Below are 13,251 nucleotides of genomic sequence, written 5' to 3'. Positions count from 1 at the left end.
TCTCTTGCTTCACTTAAATTAATTTGAGAGAAAGAAAAATTTATTATGCTCATGATCTTCACTTATATTTGTTGGAGCTTGTCAAAAGCAACACATGAAAATTAGTCCCAAAGTGATAGATATCCAAGAAGGATATAATAAAGACTTTCATGAAGATCATTGGACAAAATAAACTTGATTCTTAGTAATAGTTTTGAGATATGATGATGTGATATGTGAGTTATGTTGGTGAGTAATTATGCTTTAGTAAGAATATTGGTGTTAAGGTTTGTGATTCCCTATGCAAGTACGAAAGTCAATAGTCATGCAATGAAATTACATCCTACTTGCGATGCTTTATTCGGTGTTATTTATGCTTAATGCTTGCTTATGAGATTATCTGTTTCTTGGTTGGTCGCTTCTCAATCTTTTGCTTACCCCTCCACCCTCCTCTCCATAAGTGAGAGAGCCATCAGAACGTGCCTACACTTCCAGCATTCATTTTCTAAGAGAAAACCACCTACTCATGTGTTGAGACCAAGACATTCCAATCCAACCACAAGAATCTTGATCTCTAGGCTTCCCCAAGTTGCTTTCCACTCAAATCTTCTTTCCACCATAGCCAAATTTGTGAGAGAGAGTTGAGTGTTGGGGAGACTATCATTTGAAGCACAAGAGCAAGGAGTTCATCATGAACACACCATCTATTATCCAGTATGATGATGACACTTTGATTATTGTGCCTGCTGTGGAAAGTCAGTTGCTGGCTCTTAAGAGAATGTTGCTTGTTTTCTCCCAATCCACTGGACTTGATGTAAACTACCATAAATCTTGCATGATACCAATTAATGTTTCTCAAGAGGAGACAAAGAGATTGGATGAAATCTTTGGTTGTCAAGTTGGAGCAATGCCTTTTACTTACCTGGGTCTTCCTGTTGGCACTACAAAACCCCAAAATGATAGATCTTATGCCCCTGGTGGATTGCATGGAAAGGAGAATGACTGCTAGCTCCTATTTTTTGGCACAAGGGGGGAGGCTACAGTATCTAAACTCTTCTTTGTCCTCTCTGCCCATATTTTTTCTTTGCAGTCTGCTCATTAATCCTGGAATTTTGAAGCAGTTGTAAAGAATTCAGAGGCAGTGCTTATGGATAAAGAACAGGCAAGAGCCTGCTCCATCTCTGGCTGCTTGGGAGCTCATTTGCAGGCCTAAAAACCAAGGTGGGTTGGGAATTTTGAACATTGGCATTCAGAATGTGGCTCTTCTTCTCAAGCATGTGAACACATTTTTTAATAAGGCTGGTGTGCCCTGGGTTAAACTTGTTTGGAATTCCTACTATCATGGGGTGGTACCACAGTGTACATTTTCATGTGGATCTTTTTGGTGGAAGGACATTCTAAAGTTGGTGGATCATTTCAAAGAGGTGACTTGGATTAAGGTCAATCAGGGGGATACTGCTTTCTTTTGGTCTGACAAATGGCAGTTAGAAAATTCTCTTATCCCATTGCAGCAAAGATTTCCAAGGCTCTTTTCTTACTGCAAAGATGCTCTGTCAACTATTAAAGAGGGCTTGGATTGTTCAGACCTAATTTCTTGGTTTAATCTACCTCTATCTGAGCAAGCTTACAGGGAGTTTCTTTCTCTAAAAAATCTGTTGTTGCTTCATGAGGTTCAACCTGAATCCAATGATGTGTGGTACTGGCATGGAACTGACAAGTTCTATACCCCCAAGAGATTTTACATCCAAATGCATTTGAATTTGTCTTTCAAATCCTCTTCTGAACTGGATTTGGGCCAGCTCTTGTACTATGAAAATCAAGGTCTTTGCCTAGATGATGATAATGGATAGGTTAAACACTAAGGACATGATTGAGAGAAGGCATCGACATACTAATGATGGGATCTCATGTGTGCTCTGCCATTTGCATATCAGAGAAGACATGGATCATCTCTTTTTCAATTGCCTTTTTAGTCAACGTGTGTGGAACTATCTTCACATTGATTGGTCCCATGGTAACAACATGTCATATATTGTTGTTAAAGCTAGAAGAGATTTCAATAAGCCCTTTTTTGCTGAAGTGGTGTTCACTGCTTGCTGGAATATTTGGCTGATCAGGAATGCTAAAGTTTTTAGGCATGTCAGACATAGCTTCAATCATTGGAGGAGATCTTTTGTACATGACATATCTTTACTCTCCTTTAGGATTAAGCCTAGATTCAAGGATAGCCTTGTGCGTTGGCTAACCTATCTTCCCCCTTGATGTATTTTCTTTTCTTCTGTTGTATAGGTTAGGATTTATTTTGGGGTTATCCTTCATAACCTTGTATATATTGTAACTTTTTGGAGTGGAATAAAGAGATAGGTTGTGGGTTTTTTCCCTACAGTGCACAGTCAAAGAAATATCTTTTGCTAGCCTTCATTTTGCACTAAGTATGATCTCTACTTGTGCATCCAAAATCCTTAAACCAGTTTTGCCACATGAGTCCACTATATCTACCTATATGCGGTATTCTTTTGCTGTTCTAAGCAAATTTTCATGTGCCATCTCTAATTTTCAAAATAAACTTCTCTTTTGTGTGTTTGTTTCGCTCATGGAGCAGTGAGGGGTGGCTACTATTTTCCATGCTAGATGTGTTATTCTCAAGATGAGTGTTTATTCACTTGTCATTGCACGAGAGTAAGGCAAAGGTATTAGGGATGCCCAGTCCCAAAATGCAAAAAAATGAATTTACTTTATGTTGTCAAATAATAAATTCCTTGGGAAGTGTTGGTATGGAGGGCAACCGTGGATACGGCTAGCCATGGAAAGTGAAAGTATGGTGGAAAAAGGAATAAACTTTATTTTCTGTTTGGGAACCGCCTATGATATATCTAGGTTTTTTTACATCTGTGCCCCTGGTTCCTTAGCTCTACTCATCCATCCCCACACTCTTAACTTTTGCTCAGTTTTCCCCACTCCCTTGCCCAAAACCCTCAAAAGAGGTCACAACGGACGTCGCCGTCGGGTCAGTGCTTTGACCGTTAACTCTGACGAGTGGGGCTGCGTTGGGGGTGTAGCTGTTCGACCGTTGGGCCGTGGTTTCGTTGGGCCGCCCCTTGCATTAAATGCCTGCGCGCGCCACCATGACAAAAGCCTGCTATGCATGCACCCAACAAGCCTGCCTGCAAACGTCGATGCACCGACCGAGTCTGCATGCGCCGACCGAGCCTGCATGCGCTGATGCGTGCCGCCACGATGATGCACTGACCGAGCCGCTTTCGTGCATGCCAGCCTCCACGGATGCAGCGAGGGTCGCTGCCACTGGTTCCTCTCTTCTCGCACACTTGTCTTCTCAATTTAGAGCATCATTTTTTACGATCAATTGTAGCCTTTTCGATCCACTCGCACCTGCACCCGTTTTGCTATGACAAATAAATTGAACAAATATGTTGTGGCTGCATGCACTAGCTAGGTGGCTACATATTTGTGGCTTGTGTAAGAAAAGAAGGGTTCATTGTGGCTGCATGCACTAGGTGGTTACTAACAAAGTGAGCTCTCTAAGAAAACAATCAACATACATGTAGATAGGGCCAACAAGCCCATAGCACGATCACGTAGTTGAAAGTAGGAAGAACTTTATAATAGAATAGATAGAAAACTTAATAATAGAACTTGATAAAAGGGCCAACAAGCCCATAGCATCTCTCACACAGTTCAATGGGATTACAACTTAACATAACATAGACTCAAAAACAAAAGAAAAATAGATAGAGGGTTTAGAACCCTAGACGCCGACTTCTCCACCTCGCTCCTCCTCTGGGCGCCCTTCACTGCTCCTCCGGGGCATTGTCGATGGGGTACGGAAGAGTGTGCATGCGGGATGCGGTGGGGTAGATGTTGGTGTACTCCGTGAACATGTTGTGGGTGGTGAAAGCGATGAACTCGCAGCCACACCAAAACACCCAACCAAGGAGGTAGAAGGCGTTGAATGTGTTGGTGAAGTGGGCAAGGGGAGCAATCACCACCCCGTTTTGGATGACCTCCTCAACACGGAACATCCTTGGAGATCCCCGTGGGAGGTGGTGGTAGCCAGATGCAAGGAAGAACTCGGTGAAGTTCCTTGCGGTCCTCCACCTTGATATTGCCCACACACATAGTGTGTGCTCAACGTACACGCCAGGAGGGTAGAGCCTCTCCCACATGATGGGTGGGAAGTGGTAGGTTGGTCCGGTGTACTGCATGGCTGAGGATGTGCTAGAAGAAGGAGAAGTGTTAGAAGAGCAAGAAGGGCAGATGGCAGAGAGGATGGGAGATGGATGAGGGATGGCAGAGGCAGAGGGTGGCTTAAATAGCCGTAGTGCTGCGTGTTATTTGGCCATGGCAATAACGGGGTCAAATGTGAAGTAACCCGTTTTCAAACCCACCACAGCATCGGGAGTGTACACGCGTGGGAAACGGTGGTTTGAAAAAGAAGAAGAAAAAGAAGCTAATTGCACGCGTGGGAATCCGTGGTCATATATATTATATGAACAAAAGGAGACAATTTTTGAGTAGTTTGTGGCCTTTTGCATGATAAAAATAAATTTGGCCCTTAAAAATTTGGTCATTTGCTATGCAATGTCAATTGATTTCAAACGATGCAAAAATACAGAGCCAACACGTTCACAAAAAACAGAGCAAACGATGCAAAAAACGACGCAATTCTACGGCCCAACCAGAGCTTGGTTTCCTTTTGGGCCCAATAATATAACACCCCGAGAATCTTGCTACAGTGATCTCCGCCTAATGGTGGCCATGTCATCGTGATTACTATGCAACTTGCCACATGTCCAAAAATCAAAGTCAATTTCAAATTAAATTTGCAAGTCAAATATTTATTTCTCCAAAGTATAAAACTAATATGATCGAATTTAAGTATAAATTCTCCTGATATTTTAACATGTTGAACCAAGATCATTTGACTCACCAATTAATCCCTAGTAAAATATAAAGTGGTTCAAAAACAACAAAATTACCCCTTTTCAAATAAAAAAATATTTATATATTTTCCCTTTTGACTTGAAACATTGCGGGCCTCTCCAAAATAATGACTAATATTTATGTAACAAGTTTCTTAGTCGACTAAATTTATTTGGTATGAATTCTAAATGCAAAACACTAAAGAAAATGTAAAGAAGAAAAGAAAAGGGGATATAAAAGAGCACTGTTCACTTATGACCCAATGCTACAGTCTAAAGTCCAGCCCACCTAAGGCCTTCTCCTATCTATCAACAGGGGAGGGGGCAGGGACATGTGCGCGGCGCACATCCATGGCCACCACAGCTTGATGGCCGCCACGCACACCACAGTACCCCCTAGCACTTTAAGAACGTCCCCTGGGAACCCTAGATCGAGCTCGTCCGATCCCCTCTCTTTCCCCATCGTGTCCCCTTTCCTTCCGCTCAAAAACGAGCTCGCGAGATCGCGATGTGGTTGTGTGTGTCATCGCCGTTGCCGCGGCCTGCGCACTGATACGTCTTCGTTGTATCTACTTTTGCAAACACTTTTGCCCTTGTTTTGGACTCTAACTTGCATGATTTGAATGGAACTAACCCGGACTGACGATGTTTTCAGCAGAATTGCCATGGTGTTATTTATGTGCAAAAACAAAAGTTCTCGGAATGACCTGAAACTTCACGGAACATCTTTTCGGAAATAAAAAACTCATTGCAAAATATGAAGACCAGGGGGCTGACACCCTAGCCACGAGGGTGGGGGGCGTGCCTGCCCCCTAGGGCGCGCCCCCTACCTCGTGGGCCCCCTGGAGCTCCTCCGACCTCAACTCCAACTCTATATATTTGCTTTCGGGGAGAAAAAAATTAGAGAGAAGAATTCATCGCGTTTTACAATACGGAGCCGCCACCAAGCCCTAAAACCTCTCAGGAGGGCTGATCTGGAGTCCGTTCGAGGCTCCAGAGAGGGGAATCCGTCGCCATCAACATCATCAACCTTCCTCCATCACCAATTTCATGATGCTCACCGCCGTGCATGAGTAATTCCATCGTAGGCTTGCTGGACGATGATGGGTTGGATGAGATTTATCATGTAATCAAGTTAGTTTTGTTAGGGTTTGATCCCTAGTATCCACTACGTTCTGAGATTGATGTTGCTATGACTTTGCTATGCTTAATGCTTGTAACTAGGGCCCGAGTGCCATGATTTCAGATCTGAACCTGTTATGTTTTCATCAATATATGAGAGTTCTGAAGGAAATATGCCCTAGAGGCAATAATAAAGTTATTATTTATTTCCTTATATCATGATAAATGTTTATTATTCATGCTAGAATTGTATTAACCGGAAACATAATACATGTGTGAATACATAGACAAACTTAGTGTCACTAGTATGCCTCTACTTGACTAGCTCGTTAATCAAAGATGGTTATGTTTCCTGACCATGAACAAAGTGTTGTTATTTGATTAAACGAGGTCACATCATTAGTTGAATGATCTGATTGACATGACCCATTCCATTAGCTTAGCACCCGATCGTTTAGTATGTTGCTATTGCTTTCTTCATGACTTATACATGTTCCTATAACTATGAGATTATGCAACTCCCGTTTACCGAAGGAACACTTTGGGTACTACCAAACGTCACAACGTAACTGGGTGATTATAAAGGAGTACTACAGGTGTCTCCAAAGGTACATGTTGGGTTGGCGTATTTCGAGATTAGGATATGTCACTCCGATTGTCAGAGAGGTATCTCTGGGCCCTCTCGGTAATGCACATCACATAAGCCTTGCAAGCATTACAACTAATATGTTAGTTGTGAGATGATGTATTACAGAACGAGTAAAGAGACTTGCCGGTAACGAGATTGAACTAGGTATTGGATACCGACGATCGAATCTCGGTCAAGTAACATACCGATGACAAAGGGAACAACGTATGTTGTTATGCGGTCTGACCGATAAAGATCTTCGTCGAATATGTAGGAACCAATATGGGCATCCAGGTCACGCTATTGGTTATTGACCGAAGACGAGTCTCGGTCATGTCTACATTTGTTCTCAAACCCGTAGGGTCCGCACGCTTAAGGTTACGATGACAGTTATATTATGAGCTTATACATTTTGATGTACCGAAGGTTGTTTGGAGTCCCGGATGTGATCACGGACATGACGAGGAGTCTCGAAATGGTCGAGATGTAAAGATTGATATATTGGAAGCCTATGTTTGGATATCGAAAGTGTTCCGGGTGAAATCGGGATTTTACCGGAGTACCGGGAGGTTACCGGAACCCCCCGGGAGCTATATGGGCCTTAGTGGGCTTTAGTGGAAAGGAGAAAGGGGCAGCCCAAGGTGGCTGTGCGCCTCCCCCCCTTCCCCTAGTCCTATTAGGACTAGGAGAGGTGGCCGGCCCCCTCTCTCTCTTTCCCCCCTCAAGGAATCCTATTCCAACTAGGATTGGGGGGGGGGGGAATCCTACTCCCAGAGGGAGTAGGACTCTCCTGGCGCGCCCTCCCTTGGCCGGCCAGCCCTCCCCCCTCTAGTCCTTTATATACAGAGGCAGGGCACCCCAAAGAACACACAAGTTGATCCACGTGATCTATTCCTTAGCCGTGTGCGGCGCCCCCAGCCACCATAGTCCTCGATAATACTGTAGCAGAGTTTAGGCGAAGCCCTGCTGCTGTAGTACATCAAGATCGTCACCACGCCGTCGTGCTGACAGAACTCTTCCCCGACACTTTGCTGGATCGGAGTCTGGGGATCTTCATCGAGCTGAACGTGTGCTCGAACTCGGAGGTGCCGTAGTTTCGGTGCTTGATCGGTTGGATCGTGAAGACGTACGACTACTTTCTCTACGTTGTGTCAACGCTTCCGCAGTCGGTCTGCGTGGGTACGTAGACAACACTCTCCCCTCTTGTTGCTATGCATCACCATGATCTTGCGTGTGCGTAGGAATTTTTTTGAAATTACTACGAAACCCAACAGTGGCATCCGAGCCTAGGTTATTTATGTTGATGTTATATGCATGAGTAGAACACAAGTGAGTTGTGGGTGATATAAGTCATACTGCCTACCAGCATGTCATACTTTGGTTCGGCGGCATTGTTGGACTAGACGACCCGGACCAACATTACGCGTACGCTTACGCGAGACCGGTTCCCCCGACGTGCTTTGCACATAGGTGGCTTGCGGGCGACTGTCTCTCCAACTTTAGTTGAACCAAGTGTGGCTACGCCCGGTCCTTGCGAAGGTTAAAACGGAGTCTATTTGACAAACTATCGTTGTGGTTTTGATGCGTAGGTGATATTGGTTCTTGCTTAAGCCCGTAGCAGCCACGTAAAACTTGCAACAACAAAGTAGAGGACGTCTAGCTTGTTTTTGCAGGGCATGTTGTGATGTGATATGGTCAAGGCATGATGCTGAATTTTATTGTATGAGATGATCATGTTTTGTAACCGAGTTATCGGCAACTGGCAGGAGCCATATGGTTGTCGCTTTATTGTATGCAATGCAATCGCGATGTAATGATTTACTTTATTACTAAACGGTAGTGATAGTCGTGGAAGAATAAGATTGGCGAGACGACAACGATGCTACGATGGAGATCAAGGTGTCGCGCCGGTGACGATGGTGATCATGACGGTGCTTCGGAGATGGAGATCACAAGCACAAGATGTTGATGGCCATATCATATCACTTATATTGATTGCATGTGATGTTTATCTTTTTATGCATCTTATCTTGCTTTGATTGACGGTGGCATTATAAGATGATCTCTCACTAAATTATCAAGAAGTGTTCTCCCTGAGTATGCACCGTTGCCAAAGTTCGTCGTGCCCAGACACCACGTGATGATCGGGTGTGATAAGCTCTACGTCCATCTACAACGGGTGCAAGACAGTTTTGCACACGCAGAATACTCAGGTTAAACTTGACGAGCCTAGCATATGCAGATATGGCCTCGGAACACGGAGACCGAAAGGTCGAGCATGAATCATATAGTAGATATGATCAACATAACGATGTTCACCATTGAAACCTACTCCATCTCACGTGATGATCGGTTATGGTTTAGTTGATTTGGATCACGTGATCACTTAGAGGATTAGAGGGATGTCTATCTAAGTGGGAGTTCTTAAGTAATTTGATTAATTGAACTTAAACTTATCATGAACTTAGTACCTGATAGTATCTTGCTTGTTTATGTTGATTGTAGATAGATGGCTCGTGCTGTTGTTCTGTTGAATTTTAATGCGTTCCTTGAGAAAGCAAAGTTGAAAGATGATGGTAGCAATTATACGGACTGGGTCCGTAACTTGAGGATTATCCTCATTGCTGCTCAGAAGAATTACGTCCTGGAAGCACCGCTAGGTGCCAGGCCTACTGCTGGAGCAACACCAGATGTTATGAACGTCTGGCAGAGCAAAGCTGATGACTACTCAATAGTTCAGTGTGCCATGCTTTACGGCTTAGAATCGGGACTTCAACGACGTTTTGAACGTCATGGAGCATCTGAGATGTTCCAGGAGTTGAAGTTAATATTTCAAGAAAATGCCCGGATTGAGAGATATGAAGTCTCCAATTAGTTCTATAGCTGCAAGATGGAGGAGAACAGTTCTGTCAGTGAGCATATACTCAAAATGTCTGGGTATAATAATCACTTGATTCAATTGGGAGTTAATCTTCCGGATGATTGCGTCATTGACAGAATTCTCCAATCACTGCCACCAAGCTACAAGAGCTTCGTGATGAACTATAATATGCAAGGGATGAACAAGACTATTCCCGAGCTCTTCGCAATGCTGAAAGCTGCGGAGGTAGAAATCAAGAAGGAGCATCAAGTGTTGATGGTTAACAAGACCACTAGTTTCAAGAAAAAGGGCAAAGGGAAGAAGAAGGGGAACTTCAAGAAGAACAGCAAGCAAGTTGCTGCTCAGGAGAAGAAACCCAAGTCTGGACCTAAGCCTGAAACTGAGTGCTTCTACTGCAAGAAGACTGGTCACTGGAAGCGGAACTGCCCCAAGTATTTGGCGGATAAGAAGGATGGCAAGGTGAACAAAGGTATATGTGATATACATGTTATTGATGTGTACCTTACTAGAGCTCGCAGTAGCACCTGGGTATTTGATACTGGTTCTGTTGCTAATATTTGCAACTCGAAAGAGGGACTACGGATTAAGCGAACACTGGCGAAGGACGAGGTGACGATGCGCGTGGGAAACGGTTCCAAAGTCGATGTGATCGCGGTCGGCACGCTACCTCTACATCTACCTTCGGGATTAGTATTAGACCTAAATAATTGTTATTTGGTGCCAGCGTTGAGCATGAACATTATATCTGGATCTTGTTTAATGCGAGACGGTTATTCATTTAAATCAGAGAATAATGGTTGTTCTATTTATATGAGTAATATCTTTTATGGTCATGCACCCTTGAGAAGTGGTCTATTCTTATTGAATCTCGATAGTAGTAATACACATATTCATAATGTTGAAGCCAAAAGATGCAGAGTTGATAATGAAAGTGCAACTTATTTGTGGCACTGTCGTTTAGGTCATATCGGTGTAAAGCGCATGAAGAAACTCCATACTGATGGACTTTTGGAACCACTTGATTATGCATCACTTGGTACTTGCGAACTGTGCCTCATGGGCAAAATGACTAAAGCACCGTTCTCCGGTACTATGGAGAGAGCAACAGATTTGTTGGAAATCATACATACCGATGTATGTGGTCCGATGAATATTGAGGCTCGTGGCGGATATTGTTATTTTCTCACCTTCACAGATGATTTAAGCATATATGGGTATATCTACTTAATGAAACATAAGTCTGAAACATTTGAAAAGTTCAAAGAATTTCAGAGTGAAGTTGAAAATCATCGTAACAAGAAAATAAAGTTTCTACGATCTGATCGTGGAGGAGAATATTTGAGTTACGAGTTTGGTGTACATTTGAAAAACTGTGGAATAGTTTCGCAACTCACACCACCCGGAACACCATAGCGTAATGGTGTGTCCGAACGTCGTAATCGTACTTTACTAGATATGGTGCGATCCATGATGTCTCTTACAGATTTACCGCTATCGTTTTGGGGTTATGCTTTAGAGACGGCCGCATTCACGTTAAATAGGGCACCATCAAAATCCGTTGAGACGACACCTTATGAACTATGGTTTGGCAAGAAACCAAAGTTGTCGTTCCTTAAAGTTTGGGGCTGCGATGCTTATGTGAAAAAGCTTCAACCTGATAAGCTCGAACCCAAATCGGAGAAATGTGTCTTCATAGGATACCCAAAGGAGACTGTTGGGTACACCTTCTATCACAGATCCGAAGGCAAGACATTCGTTGCTAAAAATGGATCCTTTCTAGAGAAGGAGTTTCTCTCGAAAGAAGTGAGTGGGAGGAAAGTAGAACTTGACGAGGCAACTGTACCTGCTCCCTTACTGGAAAGTAGTACATCACAGAAAACTGTTTCAGTGACACCTACACCAGTTAGTGAGGAAGCTAATGATAATGATCATGAAACTTCAGATCAAGATACTACTGAACCTCGTAGATAAACCAGAGTAAGATCCGCACCAGAGTGGTACGGTAATCCTGTTCTAGAAGTCATGCTACTAGATCATGATGAACCTACGAACTATGAAGAAGCGATGGTGAGCCTAGATTCCGCAAAGTGGCTTGAAGCCATGAAATCTGAGATGGGATCCATGTATGAGAACAAAGTATGGACTTTGGTTGACTTGCCCGATGATCGGCAAGCAATTGAGAATAAACGGATCTTCAAGAAGAAGACTGACGTTGATGGTAATGTTACTGTCTACAAAGCTCGACTTGTCGCGAAAGGTTTTCGACAAGTTCAAGGGGTTGACTACGATGCGACTTTCTCACCTGTAGCGATGCTTAAGTCTGTCCGAATTATGTTAGCGATTGCCGCATTTTATGATTATGAAATTTGGTAGATGGATGTCAAAACTGCATTCCTGAATGGATTTCTGGAAGAAGAGTTGTATATGATGCAACCGGAAGGTTTTGTCGATCCAAAGGGAGCTAACAAAGTGTGCAAGCTCCAGCGATCCATTTATGGACTGGTGCAAGCCTCTCGGAGTTGGAATAAACGCTTTGATAGTGTGATCAAAGCATTTGGTTTTATACAGACTTTCGGAGAATCCTGTATTTACAAGAAAGTGAGTGGGAGCTCTGTAGCATTTCTAATATTATATGTGGATGACATATTACTAATTGGAAATGATATAGAATTTCTGGATAGCATAAAGGGATACTTGAATAAGAGTTTTTCAATGAAAGACCTCGGTGAAGCTGCTTACATATTATGCATTAAGATCTATAGAGATAGATCAAGACGCTTAATTGGACTTTCACAAAGCACATACCTTGACAAAGTTTTGAAGAAGTTCAAAATGGATCAAGCAAAGAAAGGGTTCTTGCCTGTGTTACAAGGTGTGAAGTTGAGTAAGACTCAATGCCCGACCACTACAGAAGATAGAGAGAAAATGAAAGGTGTTCCCTATGCTTCAGCCATAGGCTCTATCATGTATGCAATGCTGTGTACCAGACCTGATGTGTGCCTTGCTATAACTTTAGAAAGGAGGTACCAAAGTAATCCAGGAGTGGATCACTGGATAGCGGTCAAGAACATCCTGAAATACCTGAAAAGGACTAAGGATATGTTTCTCGTATATGGAGGTGACAAAGAGCTCACCGTAAGAGGTTACGTTGATTCAAGCTTTGACACTGATCTAGACGATTCTAAATCGCAAACCGGATACGTGTTTACATTAAACGGTGGAGCTGTCAGTTGGTGCAATTCTAAACAAAGCGTCGTAGCTGGATCTACATGTGAAGCGGAGTACATAGCTGCTTCGGAAGCAGCAAACGAAGGAGTCTGGATGAAGGAGTTCATATCCGATCTAGGTGTCATACCTAGTGCATCGAGTCCAATGAAAATCTTTTGTGACAATACTGGTGCAATTGCCTTGGCAAAGGAATCCAGATTTCACAAAAGGACCAAGCACGTCAAGAGACGCTTCAACTCCATCCGGGATCTAGTCCAGGTGGGAGACATAGAGATTTGCAAGATACATACGGATCTGAATATTGCAGACCCGTTGACTAAGCCTCTTCCACGAGCAAAACATGATCAACACCAAGGCTCCATGGGTGTTCGAATTATTACAGTGTAATCTAGATTATTGACTCTAGTGCAAGTGGGAGACTGAAGGAAATATGCCCTAGAGGCAATAATAAAGTTATTATTTATTTCCTTATA

Source organism: Triticum urartu, chromosome 1A (assembly GCF_056163025.1).
Source record: "Triticum urartu cultivar PI428250 chromosome 1A, HENAU_Tu73, whole genome shotgun sequence".
Classification (NCBI taxonomy): Eukaryota; Viridiplantae; Streptophyta; class Magnoliopsida; order Poales; family Poaceae; genus Triticum; species Triticum urartu.
Note: the sequence above shows the minus strand (reverse complement) of the source record.